Here is a 21,358-nt window from a genome sequence, read left to right on the forward strand (position 1 = left end):
GAACTTAAAAAGTAAAACAAAAAAACAGCTCATGGCTCTGAAATTTTTTTTTCATGCTGTGAGAGGTTACTTTAAAAAAATTTTTTTCATTTTAAGATAACTGTAGGTCCACATACAGTTTTAAGAAATAATACAGAGCAATCTCTTGTACATTTTACCCAGTTTCTCCCTATGGTAACATCTCACAAAACTATGGTATAATATCACAACCAGGGTACTGACATTGCTACAGGCAAGATACAGAATATTTCCATCACCACAAGGATTCCCCTGTGTTGTCCTTTTCTAACTACATACACTTCCCTTCCACCCTTAACCTCCTTAATCTCTGGCAAACATCAATCTTTTCTTCATTTCTATAATTTTGTCATATAAGAATGTTGTATAAATGTAACTATATTGTATGTAACCTCTTGTGATTGGCTTTTTTCAGTCATTATAATTCTCTGGAGATTTATCCAGGTTGTTGATGTGTATCAGTAATTTGTTTCATGGTGTGGTATACTACAGTTTATTTAGTCATTCATCCACTGAAGAAAGTTTGGGTTATTTCCAGTCTTTGGGACTGTGGTTTTAATTTGCATTTCTCTAATGGCTAATGATGTTGAACATCTTTTCATGTGCTTATTTGCCATTTATATATCTGCTTCAATGAAATGTCTCCATGTATTTTGCCCATTTTCTAATTAGATTGCTTGTTTTTGTACTAAGTTTTAAGGATTCTTCATATAATCTAGATACTAATCCTTTGGTCAATATGTGGTGTGCAGATATTTTCTCTAGATTTGTAACCTGTTCTTTTTATCCTCTTAGCAGAGTCTTTTGCAGAGCAAAAGTTTTAATTTCGATGTAGTCCAGTTGATAAGTTTTCCCTTTATGCATTGTTCTTTTGGTGTTAATTCTAAGAACTTTTTCCTAATCCTAGGTTCTAAAGATTCCTATTTTTTTCCTAAATATTTTATAGTTTTATATACATTTATATACATTAAAAGTCCATGATCCACTTTGAGTTAATTTTCATGTAAGATGTGAGACATGGGTCAGGTTTAATTTCTTTTTACCTATGGTTGTGCCATTTGTTGAAAAAGCTATCTTCTCTACATTGAATTGTATTTGCACCTTTGTCAGAAATCAGGCGGGCATATTTTTGTTTCTGGGATACCCTATTTCTGCATTCTCTGCTTTGTTCCACTGATCTATGTGACTTTCCCTCTGTCCATACCATACAGTCTTGATTAGTATAACCATATAATAAATCTTGAAAGCAGGTAGACTGATTTTTCCTTCTTTATTCTTGTTTCAAATTGTTTTAGCCTTTTATTTTAGTTTCCTGAACTGCTTAAACAAATACCATGAAATGGGTCTGGTTAAACAATGGGAATTCATTTACTCACACTTTTGAGGCCAGGAAAATGTCCAAATCAGGGCATCATCAAGGCGATGTTTTCTTCCTGAAGGTTGGCTGCTAGTGATCCTTTGCTCCTCTGTCATATGGCATCTACTTGTCTCTCCCTTCTCTTTCCTTGATTTCAGCTTCTTCTGTGGCTTTCCCTCCCTCATGTCTAAATTCGTTCTATTTATAAAGGATACCAATAATAGGATTAAGACCAATGCTTGACTGAGGTGGGTCACCCTTTAATTGAAGTAGCCTCATGGAAAGGTCCTCCTTAAAATGTGTTCACATCCATAGGAATGGATTAAATTTAAGAACATATTTTTCTGAAGTACATACAGCTACAAACCACTATGATATTCCTGTTCTTTTCCCTTTCCATATAAGTCTTAGAATAATCTTATTCACATTTCTGGGATTTAATAGGAGTTTTGATAAACCTGCATATCAATTTGGGAAGAATTGGTATCTACTATAGTAAGCCATTCAATATGTGAACATGGTATGTCTCTCCACTTATTTAGATCTTTGATTTCTTCCATCCACATTTTGTAGTTTTCAGCATATAAGTCTTATATGTGTTATGTTAGATTTACACTTAAATATTTTGCTTTTTTTGATTGATTGTAAACAGTATTGTATTTTTAATTTGTTTTCACATGTTCATTCATAATAGATAGAAATAAGTTTAATATTTATGTTACCTTATATCCTGTGGCCTTATTGCATTTACTAGAAGTTTTTATTGTTGTTGTCGTTGATTTTTGTAGCTTGTTTATGATTTTCTATGTAGACAATCATGTCATAAGCAAGTATTTCTTCTTTTCTGATCTGTATGTATTTTATTAAGTTTTCTTGCCTTATTGAGCTGGCTAGAACCTCTGGCATTACAATGAATAAGAGTGGTGGGAACAGACATCCTTGCCTTGTTCCTGGTCAGGAATGATCCTGATCTTTCCTGGGAAAGCAGTCAGTCTTTCATCATTAAGTGTAATAGCTTTTGGCTGATCAGAGATACCCTTTATCAAGTGCTTCATTGATTTTCTCTATTGTTTTTGTTTTCAGTTTCATTGATTTTTGTTATTTTTGTTTTTTCCTTCCTTCTGCTTAATTTGGGTTTAGTTTGCTTTTTTCCGAGGTAGCTGAGGTGGAAGCTTGGATTATTTTTCCTATTTTATAATTATTCATTTAGTATTATAAATTTCTCTCAGTTCTGCTTTAGCTGTGTCCCACAAATTTGATATATTTTCTCTCCATTTTTATTCAATTCAGTGTATTTCTTTTTGTTTGTTTTTTTTAGTTAAAATTTTTTTTCATTTTTTCAGGGTATTTTTTTATTTCTCTTGAGACTTCTTTGAACCATAGATTTTTCAGAAGTTTATTATTTAGCTTCCAAGTGTTTGGAGATTTTCCTATTATGCTTCTGTGATTAATTTCTAGTTTGATTGCATCATGAATGGAGTACACCCTCTATATGATTTCAATGATTGCATCATGGATGGAGTACACATTCTGTATGATTTCAATACTTTTAAATTTGTTGATGTTTGTTTTATGGCCCCGAATATAGTTTATTGTGGTATACATTCTCTGGGGCTTGAAGAGAATGTGTAGTTTGCTGATGTTGGATAGAGTATTATAAATGTCAGTTAGAACCTGTTGGTTGCTTGTGGTTTTTTTTGTTTTTTTGTTTTTAAAGATTTATTTATTTATTTCTCTCCCCCCTCCCCCCCCCGGTTGTCTGTTCTCTATGTCTGTTTGCTGCATCTTCTTTCTTTGTCCACTTCTCTTGTTGTCAGTGGCACGGGAATCTGTGTCTCTTTTTGTTGAGTCAGCTCTCTGTGTGTGCGGCGCCATTCCTGGCCAGGCTGCACTTTGTTTTGCGCTGGGCGGCTCTCCTTACAGGGTGCACTCCTTGCGCGTGGGGTTCCCCTACGCGGGGGACACCCCTGAGTGGCACGGCACTCCTTGCGCGCATAAGCACTGCCCGCGGACCAGCTCCACACGGGTCAAGGAGGCCTGAGGTTTTGAACCACAGACCTCCCATGTGGTAGACGGACGCCCTAACCACCCAAGTCCGTTTCCTGGTTGCTTGTGTTTTTAAGTTCTCCTATATCCTTGGTAATTTTCTGTCTAGTTCTAGCAATTGTTGGGAAGGGGTGTTCAAGTCTCCAAATATAGTTGTTTGATTTTCTATTTCTCCTTTCAGTTCTACCAGATTTTGCTTCACATATTTTGCAGCTCTGTTGTATATTTTTCACTTCTGTTTAAGATTGCTAGTTCTTCTTGATGGATTGACTTTTTTTTTTTAAGGCAGTATTGGGGATTGAACCCAGGACCTTGTACATGGGAAGCAAGCACTCAACCACTGAGCTACACCCACTTCCCTGGATTGACTCTTTTATCATTATATATTGTCTCTCTGTCTCTGATAACTTTTTTTGCTCTGAAGTGTCTTTGTCTAACATTAATATAGCTACTCCTGCTTTCCTTTGATTAATGTTTGCATCTCTTTATAAGTAAAAATAAATAGGTATTTTTCCATTCTTTTACTTTCAGTCTGCCTATATTGTTATAATTTTAGTGTGTTTCTTATAGATAGCATATAAGTTGGTCATGATTTTGGAGCCACTCTGTCATTCTCTGCCTTTTATTTGGTATATTTAAGTCATTTACATTTAATGAAATTATTGATAGGGCTTAAGTTTGCCCTCTTATTTTTTTTTTAAGATTTATTTATTTATTTATTTCTCTCCCCTCCCCCCCACCCTGGTTGTCTGTTCTCTGTGTCTGTTTGCTATGTCTTCTTCTTTGTCCGTTTCTGTTGTCAGTGGCATGGGAATCTGTTTTTCTTTTTGTTGCGTCATCTTGTTGTGTCATCTCTCTGTGTGTGCGGCACCATTCCTGGGCAGGCTGCACTTTCTTTCGCGCTGGGTGCACTCCTTGTGTGTGGGGCTCCCCTACACGGGGGACACCCCAACATGGCATGGCACTCCTTGCACACATCAGCACTGCGCATGGGCCAGCTCCACACAGGTCAAGGAGACCCGGGGTTTTAACCGCGGACCTCCCGTGTGGTAGATGGATGCCCTAATCACTGAACCAAGTCCGCCACTTGCTCTCTTATTTTTTGTTTGTTTTATTTTTCCTGCCTTCCTGTGGGTTATTTGATTTATCTATACTGTTTTTCAGTGTTTCTCTTTGTATAGATTTTTTTTAAGTCGTTGTTTTAAGTACTGCATTCTATCTACATAAGTTATTACATTCTACTGGTGTTGTCATTGTACAAGTCTGAGTGATATATAGAAACCTTACCTTCCTTTATGTCCCTTTACTCTCCCCCATTTATGATGTAATTGTCTTAAATATTTCTACATACGCATAGAACCACATTGGATAGTATTATCTTTTTTTAGAAACTTTAATTTAATTTAAATTTAGAGACTTAAGAGCAAAAGGAAGACCATTGTTTTTACCAATACTTTTGCTTTTCATGGTAGTTGTTCTTTTCCTGATGTTTTAGGATTCCTTTTATTTTCTTTCTGCTTATTTTTTTATTAATTAATTTCCTCCCCCACACCCCATTGTTTGCACTTGCTCTCTGCTCTCTGTGTCTGCTTGCTATGTGCTCTCAGTATCTGCTCATCTTCTTTTGGGTCTGCATGCCCTGGGACCTACCAACACAGACTCCCATGTCTGTGACTTCCTGGTGAACCATTTCTTAGACAAGGAGGTAAAACTGATAAAAAAGATAGGTGATCACCTGACCAACCTCTGCAGGCTGGCTGGCCCACAGGCGGGGCTGGGCACGTATCTCTTTGAAAGGTTCACCCTCAAGCATGACTAGGAGTCTCTGGAGCCCAGAGTCAATTGTGGTGGGCATTCTGGCATTTGCTTCCTCTTGAGTCCCTCTAGCCAGAAGGCATCTTTTTAACCACCACCTTCTAGCCTCTAATAAGCCTTGAAACAAGTGTAAACAGTAAAGCTTTTTGCAGCAAAAAATAAAATAAAAATACTATAATAAAAATAATATATGAAATGAAAAATTAACTAGATGGGCTGAAAAGCAGATTTGAGATAGCAGAAGAAAATCAGTGAGCTTGAGATAGATGAAAAGAAAGTATCTGTTTCAAGGGACAGAGAGAAAAAAAGATTGAGGAAAATTGAGCAGAAACTCAGAGACTGGTGGAAGAATGCTACACATTCCAACATACATGAAATGAAAGTCCTAGATGGAAAAGAGAAAGAGAAAGGATCAGAAAAATATTTAAAGGGATAATGTCTGAAAACTTCCCAAATTTGATGGAAAATATTAACTTACAGATCCAAGAAGTTCAACAATCCCCAAGTAAGAGAGATACAAAGAGACTATAGGTAGACACATGCTATTCAGTGACTAAAAGAGAAAATCTTGAAAGCAACAAAGGAAATCAACTCATTGTGTATAAGGGATCAAATATTCAATTAATAGCTAATGTCTCATCAGACATAAAAGAGGTCAGAAAGCAGTGGAATGATATATCTCAAGTTTTGGAAGGAAAAAGAATTTGCCAACCAAGAACTCTATATCTAGTGAAGCTATCCTTCAAAAGCCATCATAACAAAAAGAGAATTTATTGCTACTACAACTGTGCTATAAGAAATACTAAAAAGATGTCCTCCAGATTGAAGCGTAGTGACACTGAGTGGTTAATTAAAATCCACAAAAAAATGGAGAGCTTCAGAAATGGCAAATATGTATTTAAGTATTTGACTGTATATATACATTTTCAAAAGAAACAAAATCAATAATAATCCAAATAATGGATTCATTGAAAGAGGAATTGCTTGAATAGGGAGAGTAGTTTTTTGCACTGATTTTTCTTTCTGGCCTGTAGTGGGTATATTTGGTGACTTTATACTTGGAGTGAAGTTACTACTTGTTTGATGGATTATAGTTATTGCCCCTTTTTTGAACCTATTAAATTTATGTTTAATTTTAGTTTTGATCTACCATGGACAGTTCCATTTCTAATTCATTATCATTTTTCTGACTGGCTATTTTAAAGATACCATGGACAGTTCCATTTCTAATTCATTATCATTTTTCGACTGGCTATTTTAAAGAGCAATCATTTGTCTTGTGGGTAACATGAAATTTCAACAAACTTTTGAAACAGAATAGTACAACAAAAATAAAAATATATATTCCAACTATTATTATTAAGAGTATGAATTTAAAGTGTGTTATTCACTCCCAAATTTCACTGAACCAAGAATCAAGGTTGTGAAAGAAATCTGTCCATAGATGTTTGTGTCTAACCAATGTAATGAAATACTCTAATTTGACCTTTTAACCATTTTAATTTACTTACAAAAGTGCCAGATTTATTAACATGAAAGCAACATTATTAATGTATCAGGGTGCAAGTGCTCCCCTGCAAGGCAGTCAAAATATGTAAGGCTTGTCTATTTTGTAAAAAGGCTGAAGAGTTTTTAGGGTAGTTTTAAAGTTTTGTTCCATAACTATAGATGTATTTATTATTGCTCACTCCAGATCATACATCCCCAGATCATACATCCTCATGTCCCCATGGTGCACATGAAAGACTCAAACTCCAAACTGTGGTATGTTAAGGGGTTAGGGGTATTATCCTTTTTTTGACTTGATGTAAAAGGGAGCATAAACCATTTGACTAACATTTAGGGTAGACAATTTAGTCATAGTGGAGCAAGGCATCCTATTCCATGTCTTCCCGACCAATCATAGGGAAATGCTTTATATATTCTTTTTACACAAGAAATAAAAAACATTGCCTCAGGTAACTTTATGTGTAAAGTGGAACTACCTCAAATGATAGATAAGACTAATAAATGGAATTTAGTTAAATTAGAAAAACAAATAGTATTTCTGGTAAAGAGCCACACACACACACAAAGGCAAATCTAGTCACGTATGGGTAGAGTTTCCTCTTTAAGTTTGTCTAGAGTATTGATCATCCTAGAGAACATCAAACTTATTGGTATTACATAAGGGAATAACAAACATATTTCAGCAGCCAAGTGAATTGTAAGTAAGTTTTGAATTTTTTGAAACTCTATGTGCAAGGTTGAATTAATGATGATTTATATGGTACCATTTATTTTAAGACCATTGGTTATTATAAGGGAGCCATTTAAGATATTCATGATTAAACAATAAGACTTGATCACAAAAGCCTGAGAGAATTTCTCCTAAGTGGTGTTTTTCATTTGTGCATTCTAAACAAATAGGAAAATTTGCAGTGAAATAGGACATTTTCATTTGCATGGGAGAGAGAGTAGACTGTGAATGTTTTGGCATCTGTACTTGTTTGTATTTCACATCTTTTTTTTTGGTGCTAAGACCATTCTAAATGCATTTTCAAGGGCTGGATTTATATAAATCTCTGACCTTTTTTTTGCAGAACAATTTTGTGCAAAGTCAGCACTTAGTTAGGCAAGCTATGTATCAGAGAGGTTTTGTATCGCTGGAGCTAAAGAGTTATCTAAACTTAAAATACTTGAGATGAATAAAAGTGTTATTATAACTAAAGATTTCATTTGGCACTAAGAACAACTGGCAAATAGGTCAACAAAATAAAAATTAAAAAAATACTAGCAATATTACAAAATACAGGACCAAACGGGGAAAGTTTAAATATATCATTTCTTGTTCTGTGATCTTAGGTAAGGTAGTCCACCTCTGAAGTCATCTGCTTCTGGGAATGCTTAGTCCTGATCCTTAGTTGGTTTAAATTTATAGTGACTTATAGGGATAAATGTTCTATTTTAGTCCCTTGGAAAGGCCCACCTAAACTGGAAGATAGGAATCCAAGGATTAATATTGTTATTTAGCAATAAAATCTTTTTGTACACTTGTGTATTAGTCAGCCAAAGGGTTGCTGATGCAAAATACCAGAAATATGTTGACTTTTATAAAAGGTTATTTATTTGGGGTAGAAGCTTACAGTTACCAGGCCATAAAGTGTAAGTTACTTTCCTCACCAAAGTCTGTTGTCATGTGTTGGAGCAAGATGGCAGCCGATGTCTACAGGGGTTCAGTCTTCTTCTTCTTCTTAGGGCTCCATGGTCCCAGTTTCTTCTAATCTCAGCTGTGGACTGGGATAAGTCTCATCTCTCTCCCTGGGCCTCTGCTGTGTCTATGGAGCTGTCTCTATATTCAGATACAGCCGTATCTGTATTCTTCTCTTGTGTATTTACTCTGTGGGGCTCGAGCATCAAAAACCTCCTACTCTCTCCTCAGCCATCTAGTTTTCTACATGTCCTATTGATGTGGCCCAATCAAAGCCTTAATCATTATGTAATCAAGTAAAAGTGAAACCTCTGAATCTGTACAATCTAATATGCCCAGAGGAACAGACCAGTTTACAAACATAATCCAATATCTAGTTTTGGAATTCATAGATAATGCCAAACTACATAGATAATGCTACAACCGGATAGGGTCCTTTTTAGTGAGGTTTAAAATGTATCTTCTACATGTGTCCAAAAGACACTATCTAGGATTTGGCTTTTGGGGAAGCAAAATGGTTAAAGTTGTCAAGGCTTTGAACACTTGGTTAATAAGCAAGATCATGAGACATTGTGAAACAACACTTGTTTCCCTATTTAACCAAAATACTTATAAAAACTAGAGAAGTTATTATGGAAGGTGGCATGAATATTCACAATTAAACTATTTTTGCACTGATTTCTCAAAAGAAAAAGAAACTTTTATAACTGAAATTCCTCTTTCCCAAATCCCCAAATCTTCTATAACTTCCATTCAGGTTTTTCATGAATTTTCTTCTTTTTATTTTACAACAACAAGTCCTTTTTTTTTTTTTTTTTCAGTCCCCCCCTCCCCAGATGGCTCCCTTGTCTGTCTGCTTGTTGTCTGCTTGTCTTCCTCAGAAAGCACTGGGAACCAAATTCAAGACTCCCGTGTGGGAAGCACCCAGTTGCTTAAGCCACATCCACTCAGAACAACCAGTTCTTTCATTTTAGAACAAAACAATTCCTCTTTTTCCTCATTAAAAACATGCTCTATATACCTTACATGCTTAAGTTACCAAAAAGATTCTAAAAACTGTCCTTAAGCTGATATCCTATAAAATACAATTATTGTTAGAATTAGCTTTTGTCAAAATAATGACTCAGTTTGGTGAATGCAAACTTTGCAATCCTTGTCACCTTAAACATTTGGTAAAGGTGATGTAAGCTTTTGACTGGTATACCTTAAGCTTTATAAATTTAGGAAGAACATACCCAAGTTTGAAAAATATGCTTGTATTATATCTAAGATTAATAACTCATATTTAACCAACAATGTAGTCTCATTTTCTAAAGATCTAGATTATATAAACTTGGATTGAAAAAACACCATTTGGGTTAGCTTTTAGACCATTTGGAGCATTAAAAGCTTGGTTTCTTTAATCTTAGATTTTAGGAGTATTTAATTTATATAAGCATTTACTTATCCTGAAGTCATCTTGAACAAAGTTTCTTTAAGAAATTTTACAAGTTATTTTGGAGAGATAGGGAGCTGTAAACATTTAGAAAACAATACAAATTTACAATTTCCACTTTTAATCTTAAGTCAAATAATTTGACTCTTAAAACATGAAAAGACAAAAATATAGAAAAACAAAACTCATTAAATCATATCAAAGTTATGGCTTTGGTCTTTGCCTTGACAAGTGGTCTCCAGTTGGTGGACCTCTATGCTTCTGAGTGAAAGATCCCGAAGGTAAATTGTAATTAGAGCAGCCTAAGGTTTGGTTGTATTGGGAAACCGACTTTGGCCCAGTGGTTAGGGCGTCGGTCTACCACATGGGAGGTCCGCGGTTCAAGCCCCGGGCCTCCTTGACCCGTGTGAAGCTGGCCCATGCGCAGTGCTGATGCGCGCAAGGAGTGCCGTGCCACACAGGGGTGTCCCCCGCGTAGGGGAGCCCCACGCGCAAGGAGTGCACCCATAGGGAGAACCGCCCAGCGCGAAGGAGGGAGCAGCCTGCCGAGGAATGGCGCCACCCACACTTCCCGTGGCACGACAACAGAAGCGGACAAAGAAACAAGATGCAGCAAAAAGACACAGAAAACAGACAACCGGGGGAGGGGAGGGGAATTAAATAAATAAATAAATAAAAGGTTTGGTTGTATTAAACCCTCCTTTGGGTATTCACAGGTTGAGGCTTTGGTTAATATATAAAGAGAATCACTGATTATGAGAAGTTTGAGACTCACTGGCAGCAGTAGCTAGCATGTCTCTAAAATGCTTTAATTGGGGATAATTTAGGTAAAGGCCTGGAAAGGTCAATTCGTATTTTTAATATGGCCAGCTTTTGATGTGTCCCTAGAAGGGAAATCTGATTGGACTTGTACCTTGCATATAGGTACTGTGTGATTAGATATGTGATTCTTTATTGTGACAATATTTGTGATAAGAATAGAGGTTTGAGTAGTAGGCAAAAGGACATCTGAACTAGTTGATAAAATTTTTTGCATTTAGTCTGATTTTTCTTGGGGTTAAGGAAATCTTTTATAATGGGATGAAGTTCAGCCATTGTCCAGTGTTTGAGGCTAAGCAGATGACCTGATTTTAAGAGGCAACTGATTTACAGGCTCTGGTGGATTAGTGGTAAGGGGAATGGGTGAGAGTCGTCTGGGGGACTGTATGGGGGAGCAGTAGGACTAGTATTAAGATTTTTTAACTTTTTCTCTGCATGCTTTAAGGAATCCTTTAAAGAGGCTATTTTAGAGTCATTTGGTCTTTTAGAAGCTTTTGAATACCAATCAAAAAATATTCCCCACTCTTTTTGTGGAGTCTGGGATCCTCTCTTTTCAAGTGCACCTCTCAAGTATACTATTTTAACTAGCACAAATGTTTCCCAAAGTGGCCACTGCAAACTCAAGTTATTCCCAGTGAGATTTGCCCATTTATTCAAAAACAAACATAAACTAGGCCCAGAGTGTGAAATCTTATAAGTTAACAGGTGTCTTTGCCAAAGGAGAAAAAAGAGATTTAAGTTTAAATTGAGAAAAGCCCATGCTTGGTCAAAGGTTACAAAAACAAAATTATATAGGGGTCTTGTAAACAAAAAAGAAATTTCCTTAAAGTGTACCAGAATCTCTACCCTCTCTGCAGAGACAAAACAAGGTACTCACCAAGGAGCCATCTGGACCAGACCAAAATCAAGGCTAACAATAAACCCAATTGCATAACACAAAGAAATCAGAGCTCGTATCCAGGAGAAACTTACCCCCTGTGCTCTGCGGGGGGCAGATAGTATTGGTCACAAAGGGTCCCATGGATACCAGTACCTGGTCACTCACCAACTATGAGAATGGTCAGGGATCTTCTCTGGATCCCACTTCTGATGCCAAAAACTGTCAAAAGAAACTGAATCACCAATAATCAATTCAATATAATGATTTTTGAAAGAGAAACTCTTCAAGCAAGGAGAGCTGAAATCAAAGTGAGAGTCCCAAAATAGTTAACAAGGTGCCTTGGCTTATAAAGGCAATTAGGGGATTTCCAAAGAGGAAACTATAATAATTGGCTGATATTTTTGTTCCTTCTTATAAAAGAGGGAGTTACAAAGCAGGGAATGATCATGATTTTGTTATTATAGGATATTCTTCTCTAATAGGCTATATCTATTGGATTGAAACCAGCTTATTTCCAATTTCTGTTTAGACTATAAATTTTGCAGGATATATTCATTTTTCAGAAAGCTCCCCACTTCTTAAAAATTTGTTTGTGTTTTTTTTTTTGTATTAAGATTTAGGCAGGAGTTTATTAGGTTGTCAGTATGGCAGGGGTCTGAAGAGAGACTTCAGCCCCTCACTGTAATTTTTAACTCTTCAGAAAGTCCCTGTTAACTTCTTGGAAAAGAGGTCACTCTCAATAACATTAATATAGGTAGTCAATTTATTTTACTTAACAACATATATTTAACCTTTAATTTAAAAAAAACAAACTAGATTATTTAAATCCATAATGATAATACTATATTGTAGGCTCATTATAAATGTAGATTTAATATATATGACAATAATAGCACAAAAGAAGAAGGATGAACTGGAATATACTGGTGCAAACATGTATTTTACTGTGTTTAAGTCATTATTAACCTGAAGGAGATTGTGAAAAATTAAAGATGCATATTGTCATCCCTAGACCAATAAATTAAAATGTGAATTTAAAAAATCAACATAGGAAATAAAACACTATGATAAAAAAATTAATGCAAAAAAGGCAATAAAGGAGGGACAGAAGAAAAAGATGAGGTATAGACAACAAGTAGCAAAATGGCAGGTGTTTTTCTGAGTATATCAATAATTACATTAAATGTGGATTGACAAAACACTCAGATCAAAAGGCAGAATCCACATTTTACATTTCTTGGTAAAATTGAGAATCCAAGAATTCTTTAGTTTCTAGGTTTAGTATTGTGATGGATACTTTAGTATGTTAGATTTTTTATTGGCAGTTAATATCATGTTTGTTTGTTAATGTGAACAACAAACTCTGAACTTTAACTTTGGTTGTAAAATATTTCAAACTTTGAAAAATATAGAGAATTACATAGCAAACATCCAAATTGATCAAACCATATCATTTTATATTGAAAACATATAAGCAAACAAATGTAGTTAAAGCACCCTGAGTTCTTCTTTCCAAACCCACTGGCCTTCTTCTCTCCTTAGAGATAACTACTGAATTAGAAGTTGTTCATTATTGCTTTTCATGCTTTTGCAGTTTATTATGTGTATTTATAAATGATACATAGTATTGCATGCTTTTAAAGTTTACAAATATAGTTTTATCTTTCTACAATTTTTTTCTCTGCACAATGTCTTTGAAATTTTACATGTTGATACATGTAAGACTAGTTCATTCATTTTAACTGCTATATAGTATTCCATTTTGTGAATATACACCCATTTTTTAAAATCTTTGATGAATGTTTAGATTGTCTCTGCTTTTTTCCTTATTACCAATGATGTTGCAGTAAACACTCTTATACATGTCTTATTGGCAATTTTGACAAACATTTCTTTTCAAGTTGTACTAGTAGTAGAATTACTGGGTCATAGGCTATATAGCATATAGTATCTTTACTAAATACTAATTAAATGCTGTTCAATGAAACTTATAATTTGTTCTTTTTATTGAAGCATTACCTTCCTTAATTCAGACTGAATTTGTTAAGTTTTGATAATTTTTAAGAATAATTTCTACAGTATTCATATAAAAATGATGACATTTTAATATATTCTATATATACATGGTTTTGTTTCTTTAGTCCCTGAGTCTGTCAGTTTGCAAGAGTCATTTTCACATGCAAAAGTTTTGAATAGTTTTCAACAATTTTTCTGTGTGTCCCATCTTCCTCTATAAAATATAATTGGAACAAAATATATGGGATGAAATTAGCATCTTTTTTCCTTCGTGCAGCATGAATCATTACTTATAGCTCATATTTTGTGCTGAAGTATAGAAAGTATCATTTAAATATAGAGTTGAAACAAGGTCTTTGAATTATCCCATTCTACTTGGAAGAAAAAATTTCTGGTCTCTATCCTTGAAATTTTAGGACCAACATATATGAAATACTAGTATGGATAATTGCTTAGAATCTTGTCTTCCCAATCTCTCAAACCTTAGCATATAGCCTCCTTCTCGAGTTCATCCTTAAATAGAATAACTACAGACACTGTCCTTTAGAAAGTTTTTCCTCATTCCGAATGAAAAACAAAATTTCAGAACTTTATCCTTTAATCACTTCTCTGTGCCTGCGTTCTTTTTTAATATTAACCTTCTCTCCTTTGATATCTCAGACAGCCCTGTTCTGTAAATACTATGGAGATACACTTATCAATCTAGGCCTAAGTTTCCAGACTCTCAAACTGGAATAACACCTGTATTCCTCTCCCTTCTTCTCCACAACTTTACCTCTCCTTCAGTTCATGTGCTTGTGCACACATGCATGCCCATACACACAGAAACACATACTCCTCTATTCCATTTATATCGAGAATAATTTCTCATTTACTTGCCTAGTTCTTTTTCTTCAATAAGTTTCTTTTAAGAATGATTATACTTACAAGTTCTGGGATTCTTTATAAACTTGATTTGCTTTTACACTCTTTTTATTAGGGAGCTCCTAAGAGAGACCAAGTGTTTTTTAAAAAAGGTTGTATTTATTTATTTATTTATTTATTTCTCTCCCTGGTTGGCTGTTCTCTGTGTCTATTTGCTGCATCTTCATTGTCCGCTTCTGTTGTTGTCAGTGGCACGGGAATCTGTGTTTCTTTTTGTTGCGTCATCTTGCTGTGTCAGCTCTCCGTGTGTGCAGCGCCATTCCTGGGCAAGCTGCACTTTCTTTCGCGCTGGGCAGCTCTCCCCACGGGGCGCACTCATTGCGCGTGGGGTTCCCTTACGTGGGGGACACCCCTGCGTGGCAGGGCACTCCTTGCACGCATCAGCACTGAGCATGGGCCAGCTCCACACAGATCAAGGAGGCCCGGGGCTTGAACCGCGGACCTCCCATGTGGTAGACGGACTCCCTAACCACTGGGCCAAGTCCACCGCCCCAAGTGTTTTTTCATCTTTGATTACGCTATAATGTTAGGAAGTTATATATGATTATTATATAGGGAGCAAAAGTAAGGCATCCCCAGGGAATAAAATAGCCCCATAACATGAAGTAGAGAATCAGAGAGCCAGATTAAATCCTAGTTTTGCCACTTGCTTTGTCACTCTAGGCACTGAAGTTTATCCTTCTAAGCCTCATTTTCTTATCTGTAAAATAAGTGACAATAATACCTTATCTGCTACCATGAGCTTTAAATGAAATAATGTATGTGAAGGACTTATTACAGTACTTGAAAGAGTATGTTTAATCAGTATTTGTTTTCCATCTCAGAGGATAAAACTGGACTGAGAAATAAATCATGATAAGTCTTCCTTAGCTGTCTAGCTAAGAAAATTTGGGAATAGTATACTAATAAAGGATACTAATGTATAGTTTCAGTGAGACAAGACTTGAATTTGAAAGGGAAAATTAATTACTTTTGTAACAAATATTTTAAAAATGTGTTAAGGGATGGTCTATTCTATTCTTTTCTTTATTAACTTTTTCTCCTTAGGTGAGCCCATCCAGTCCCATGCTGTAAATACCACCTATAAGCTGATGATTCCCCAATTTGTATCTTCAGCCTTGACTTCTTCCCAGAACGTCAGACTTACAGACTCAACTGCTAACCTGACATCTCCATTGGATATCAGATAGGTACTTCAAACTGCACATACCCATACCCAAACATAATTCTATTCCTACTTCTTCCCTCCAACTAAACCTGTCTTCCTAGTCTTATCAATTAATAATATCATCTGCCTAGTTGACAGTAAAAAACCTAGGAATCTTCCTTGATATATTCCCCTCTCAACTCCCACATTTAGTCTATCAGAAAATCCTGTCAGCTTTTCCCCCAAAATATGTCCTGATTCCAACCACTACTCTTACTATAGCTCAAGTAACATCATCTCTCTTGTGGACTATTGAAATAGATTTGTAGCTGGTCTCCATTCAACTTTTGCCCTGTGTTCCATATCTAAAACAGCTGTCAAAATTATTTTTCTTTCAATTATTTATTTTACATATAGTAAATTTACTCCTAGGGCTACAGTTCTATGAATTTTGACAAATATAACCAAGAAATTCCATCATGCCCCCAAATTTCCTCATGCTGCCACTCTTTAGTCAATTCCTTCCACCACCTCCAGACCCTACTAGCTGCTGATCTGTTCTCCATCCCTATAGTTTTGATTTTTCTAGAATGTCCTATAAGTGGAATCATACTATATAGCCCTTTGAGCCTTGCTTCTTTTGCTTAGGATAATGCATTTGCAGTTTGTTGATTTGTGTGTACTATAGTTTATATCAATAGTTTATTCTTTTCATTGCTGAGCAGTATTCCATTGCACAGGTATACCACAATTTGTTTTTATTTGCTGCTAGAAAGACATTTGGGTTATCATTTTTTGGTGATTATAAATAATACTTCTCCAAACATTCACGTGAAGATTTTGGGGTGAATATAAGTTTAATTGCTTTTGAGTAAATAGCGAGGTATGTGATTGCTAGGTCATATGGTAGGCGTATACCTTAAGAAACAAGCAACCAAGCACAGCGGCGAAACTACCAGCCCCTGCCACCTGCAGCCGGCCACTCACCACCCCTCCCTCCACCTGTGCATCTTTTGCCTGCACGTCCCCGCCTGTGGAAGGACCTGTGAAAATTTGTCGCCTCTGCGGTTGGGCAGCTCTGCAGTTGGGCAGCTCTGCGGTTGTGCAACGGAGCTTCAGCGACCGCCTCGGGCTCCGAGCCTTCATGTAAATTGGTGCAGTCATGCCTCCCAATAAGAAGCCAGAAAACTCAGGAATTAGTGTTTCCAGTGGACTGAGTCAGTGTTACCAGGGCAGCAGTTTTTCCAAAGCTCTTCAGGAAAACGATGGCCTTGACTTCTCTATGCCAGACATCAGCATTAGCCCCATCTAGAAACTGGATGATGACACCCTCCTGCCCACTTGGACTTGCCTTTCATTGTCAGGCAGAACCCCAACTGCAACACTTCTACTCCTTTAGCAGTCTCAGGACTGCCATTGAGGACTCTCTAAGGAAGCACCGCCTGTAAAGGATATGTACAACTGGATCTTGGAACATTTTCCATATTTTGCAAATGCATCTACTGGGTGGAAAAACTCAGTGAATTATAATTTGTCATTAATAAGTGTTTTAAGAAAGTGGGCAAAGAAAGGAGTCAGAGTATTGGAAAAAGGTCATTGTGGTGCATAGAACCAGAATATAGACAAAATCTAATTCAGGCTTTGAAAAACACGTTATCACCCATACTCACCTGTGTTCAACACACCTCCCATGTCTCCTCAGGCATATCAAAGTACATCAGGTCCACCTCTCTGACCAGGCAGTACCTTCTTCAAGAGAAATGAAGCCCTTCTGTAAGATCCTGATACTGCTGCTGCCACTGCCATGGTGCTTTTGAATACTCAGCCTGAGATGCAAGCATTTCCTCCCAGAGTGATACAAAATGGAGCATGGGTTCTGAGCCAAAGGATGTTTCCCAGCATCTGGCCATTGCCAGTAACTCCCATTGATAGAACGGCAACCTTGAGAAACAGCATCTCCTGCTGTGGGATGCGGCCTGAGTGGGAGCCCTCATGTGGCTCCCCTGTGGTCAGCAGCGACCTCAAAGAGGATCACAACTACAGCATGTGCCAAACTGACTGCCACCCGCAGCACCTCCCCCACCACCAACTCCTTGGCCAGTGGCCACTATGAATGCCACAAAGGGTGCCCAGCGAGGAGAACTTCCAAAGAGTGAAACAGTGGAGGACAACATGAAACGCAACCAGGAGGACAAGGATGCTCTGGGGAACAGCAGGTACGCCTCCCAACACAAGAGGCATCCCCAATGACAAGCAATCCATCAAAAAGACACACGGAAAAGTCGCCTGAGGGCGATAACAGGAGATGGAGGCAGCGGGGGTCCTTCTGCACTTAGTGGGGATTCTGTTCTGTTTGGATAACATCACCAATTGGTCAGTAAAGGGCAGAAAGAGCAAAAGGAAATCACAGGAAAACTAAAAATAAGTTACCGATTTGTTTTGAACTGAGGGCCATTTGGTTTCAGCACGTCAGGAAATTTCTAATAATTTGTGGCAGTATCAGCAATTTTTTTCCTTTTTGGATTATTATCTCTCTCTTCCTTCCTTCTTTCCTTCCTCCCTCCCTCTTTTCCCCCTTAAGAATTTTATTTTTAAAGGAAATTGAAGCTATGGAACTTATATTGACTCTGCTGTTTTACAAAAACTTTTTATTATCTGAAGGCAAAACCAAAAAAGCCAAAATTATTGTTGCTTCTTCCCCCAGCTTGTCAGAAATACGTGGCTGAATTCGCAGGGATGTCACTGTCAATGCCTTGGAAACACACATTTGGCACCTAGAAGGTGTACCATAAAAGCAGTCCAGATGTAGACCCAACCCCTAGGCTGTAAAGTTAGGATGCTGTCCAGTTGAGCTCACTGAGTACTTGAGAAGAAGGATGAAGCCCCACTTCCCCCAGGAACAGACCCAATTGAGGCACTGCCATTGAATTGTGCCAGGAAAGCCTTTGGCATTTTCATCCAGTGCCCACAGTGGTGGGAGTTGGAGATTCCTCTTAGTATTGAAACCTAAGACCATATCCAGAGGTGGACACTGTACCCTTGATATATATCAGGTGTCTATGACTAATGAGAAGAAACGGGGTCAGTGTTTAGTGCTGGTGCTAATCATTGAATTCTGTTCTATGTTAAATTAAGAAAATATTCCCAAAGCCAAAAAAATGAATGAGTGAACGAATGAATAAAAAGAAAATAGCAAACTGTCTTCCAAAGAGTCTGTACCATTTTACATTCCAACTAGCAATGTATGAGAGTTATTAGAACTCTGTCTTTTCCAGCACTTGGCCTTATTGGGGTTTTGTGTTGTTTTTGCATTCTAGTAGGTATGTAGTGATAGCTCATGTTTTAATTTGCATTTTTCTAATGATTAATGATTTTGAGCTCTTTGTTTATTTACCATTTGTATATCTTCTTTGTGGAAATATCTACTGAGACTTTTGTCTTTGGTTGGTTGATTATATTTCCTTATTGTTAGATTTTTGGAGTTCTTTGTATATTCTGAATATCCTTTGTTGGATAAGTAATTTGCCAATTTTTCTCTCCATCTGTGGCTTGAGTTTTCATTCTCTTAACAGACAAAAATTTACTTCCTTCCATCAGCTTATACTCATGGACTCCTATTTTATAGGTTATACTCCACTACTACCCTTATCTATTTTGTTGCTCAAATTGTGCAGGTTTGGCTGGTAAAGTCCTTTCAAGCTGGTTCCTGTGCCCTATTGTTTTTCTAAAATAACAGCTTTATTAAGAAATACTTTATAAACCATAAAATTAACTCTTTCAAAGTGTTTAATTATATAATTAGAATTGTGCACCTATCACCTCAATTTTGGAACATCTTGATGACCCTGTAAACAAATCTTATACCCATTAGTAGCCTAACTTCCCCATCCCTAGATAACCACTAGTTTACATTCTAGACATTTCATATAAGTAGAATCATATAATGTTGTCTCTTGTGACTGGCATTCTTCACTTAGCCTAATGTTTTCAAGGTTCATCGATGTGGTAGCATATATGACTATTACATTCCTTGTCATGACTGAACAATATTCCATTGTGTGAAAGTAACATTTTATTTACCTGTTTGTCACTTGATGAACATTTGGGTTGTTTCCACTTTTTGACCATTATGAATAATGGTACTATGAACATTCATTACATGTTTTTGAATGCAAATATGTTTTAATTTCTCGTGAGTGTATGCCTAGGCGTGGGATTCCTGAGTAATATGGTAATTCCATTTAACCTATTGAGTATGTGCCAAACTGTCTTCAAAAGCAGCTACATTATTTTACATTTCTGTCACCAGTGTTGGAGGGTTTTAATTCCTCCACACCTCCGCCAACACCTATCTGCCTTTTTTACCCTAACCATCCTAGTGAGTATGAAATGGTATCAGATTGTGATTTGGATTTGCATTTTCCTAATAACTGATGATGTTGAGCTTGTTTTCATGTACTTATTGACCATTTAAATATCTTTGGAAAAATGTTCAGATCTTTTGTCCATTTTAAAATTGGGCTATTTGTCTTTTTATTATTAATTTGTAAGAGTTCCTTATATATTTCCATACAAGTACCTACTCAAATATGTAACTTGAAAATATTTTCTCCCATTCTGTGGGTTATCTTTATACTTATTTTTTTAATTAGAGAAGTGTGGGTTTACAGAATAGTCATGCATAAAATAAAGGATTTCCATATATCGCTCTATTAACACCTTACATTGGTGTGATATGTTTGTTAAAACTGATGAAAGCACATTCCCCTCCACCAGATGGCTCCCTCATCTGTTTGTTCATTGTTTGTGCTAGTTGTATGCTTGTTTTTTCTTTAGGAAGCCCCAGAAGCAACCTGGGACCTTCCAGGTGGGAGGCAGGAGTTTAACTGCCAGAGCCACATCTGTTCCCTGCTTGTTTGTTTTCCCTCGTTTTCTACTTGTTTTCTGCTTATTGTTTACTCGTCTGCTCTGTTTTTTGCTAGTTATCTGCTTGTTGTTTTTGCTCAGTGTCTGCTTGTTGCCTCCTTGTTCTTTGTCTTCTTTAGAAAGCACCAGGAACCAAACCCGGGACCTCCCATGTGGGAGGTGGGTGCTCAACTGCTTGAACCACATCTGCTCCCTGAAAGCACATTTTAAAAGCAGTTTAATGATATATATTCACATACCATACAATCATCTAAAGTATACAGTCAATGGTTTTTAGCATAATTACAGTGTTGTGTATTGATCACCACAAAAAATTTAGAACAATTTCATTGCTCCAAAAAGAAAACCACACCCCTTAGCAGTTATCTCTCAATCCCTCTATCCTTCCCCAGCCCTTATATAACTACTAATCTAATTCAATCTTATAAATTAACTTATATCTTATAAATTAACTTATATCTATATTTTATGTGAATGGACTCATACAATATATAGTACTTCGTGTCTGGTTTCTTTCACTTAGCATAATTTTTTTTTGCCTGATATTAACATCTTGTAGTATTAACATTTGTTCATTTCAAAGAAAAACAGTCATATATGCAATATTACCCATATTCATATTTCACATGAGGTTTTTCTAGGTTATACAGTTCCATGTTACATTTTTTTAGCTTTCCTTCTAGTAATTCACGTGACCTTAGACTTTCCCTTTCAAACTACTGTCAAATAATAGCACTGCTAATTACAAACACTATATTGTGTATATTGTGCTTTCACCTTTTCTA

The 21,358-nt window shown here is 36.5% G+C and overlaps 1 protein-coding gene and 1 pseudogene across 1 annotated transcript in view; both read left to right on the forward strand.

Annotated features, from left to right (window-relative positions):
* Positions 1 to 21,358, forward strand: part of MINDY2 (MINDY lysine 48 deubiquitinase 2) — a 109,038-nt gene that overhangs the window by 24,066 nt on the left and 63,614 nt on the right. The gene's annotated exons all lie outside the window — the stretch shown is intronic.
* LOC139438713 (forkhead box protein N3 pseudogene) lies at positions 17,227 to 18,157 on the forward strand (annotated as a pseudogene).

Source organism: Dasypus novemcinctus, chromosome 3, assembly GCF_030445035.2.
Source record: "Dasypus novemcinctus isolate mDasNov1 chromosome 3, mDasNov1.1.hap2, whole genome shotgun sequence".
Taxonomy (NCBI): domain Eukaryota; kingdom Metazoa; phylum Chordata; class Mammalia; order Cingulata; family Dasypodidae; genus Dasypus; species Dasypus novemcinctus.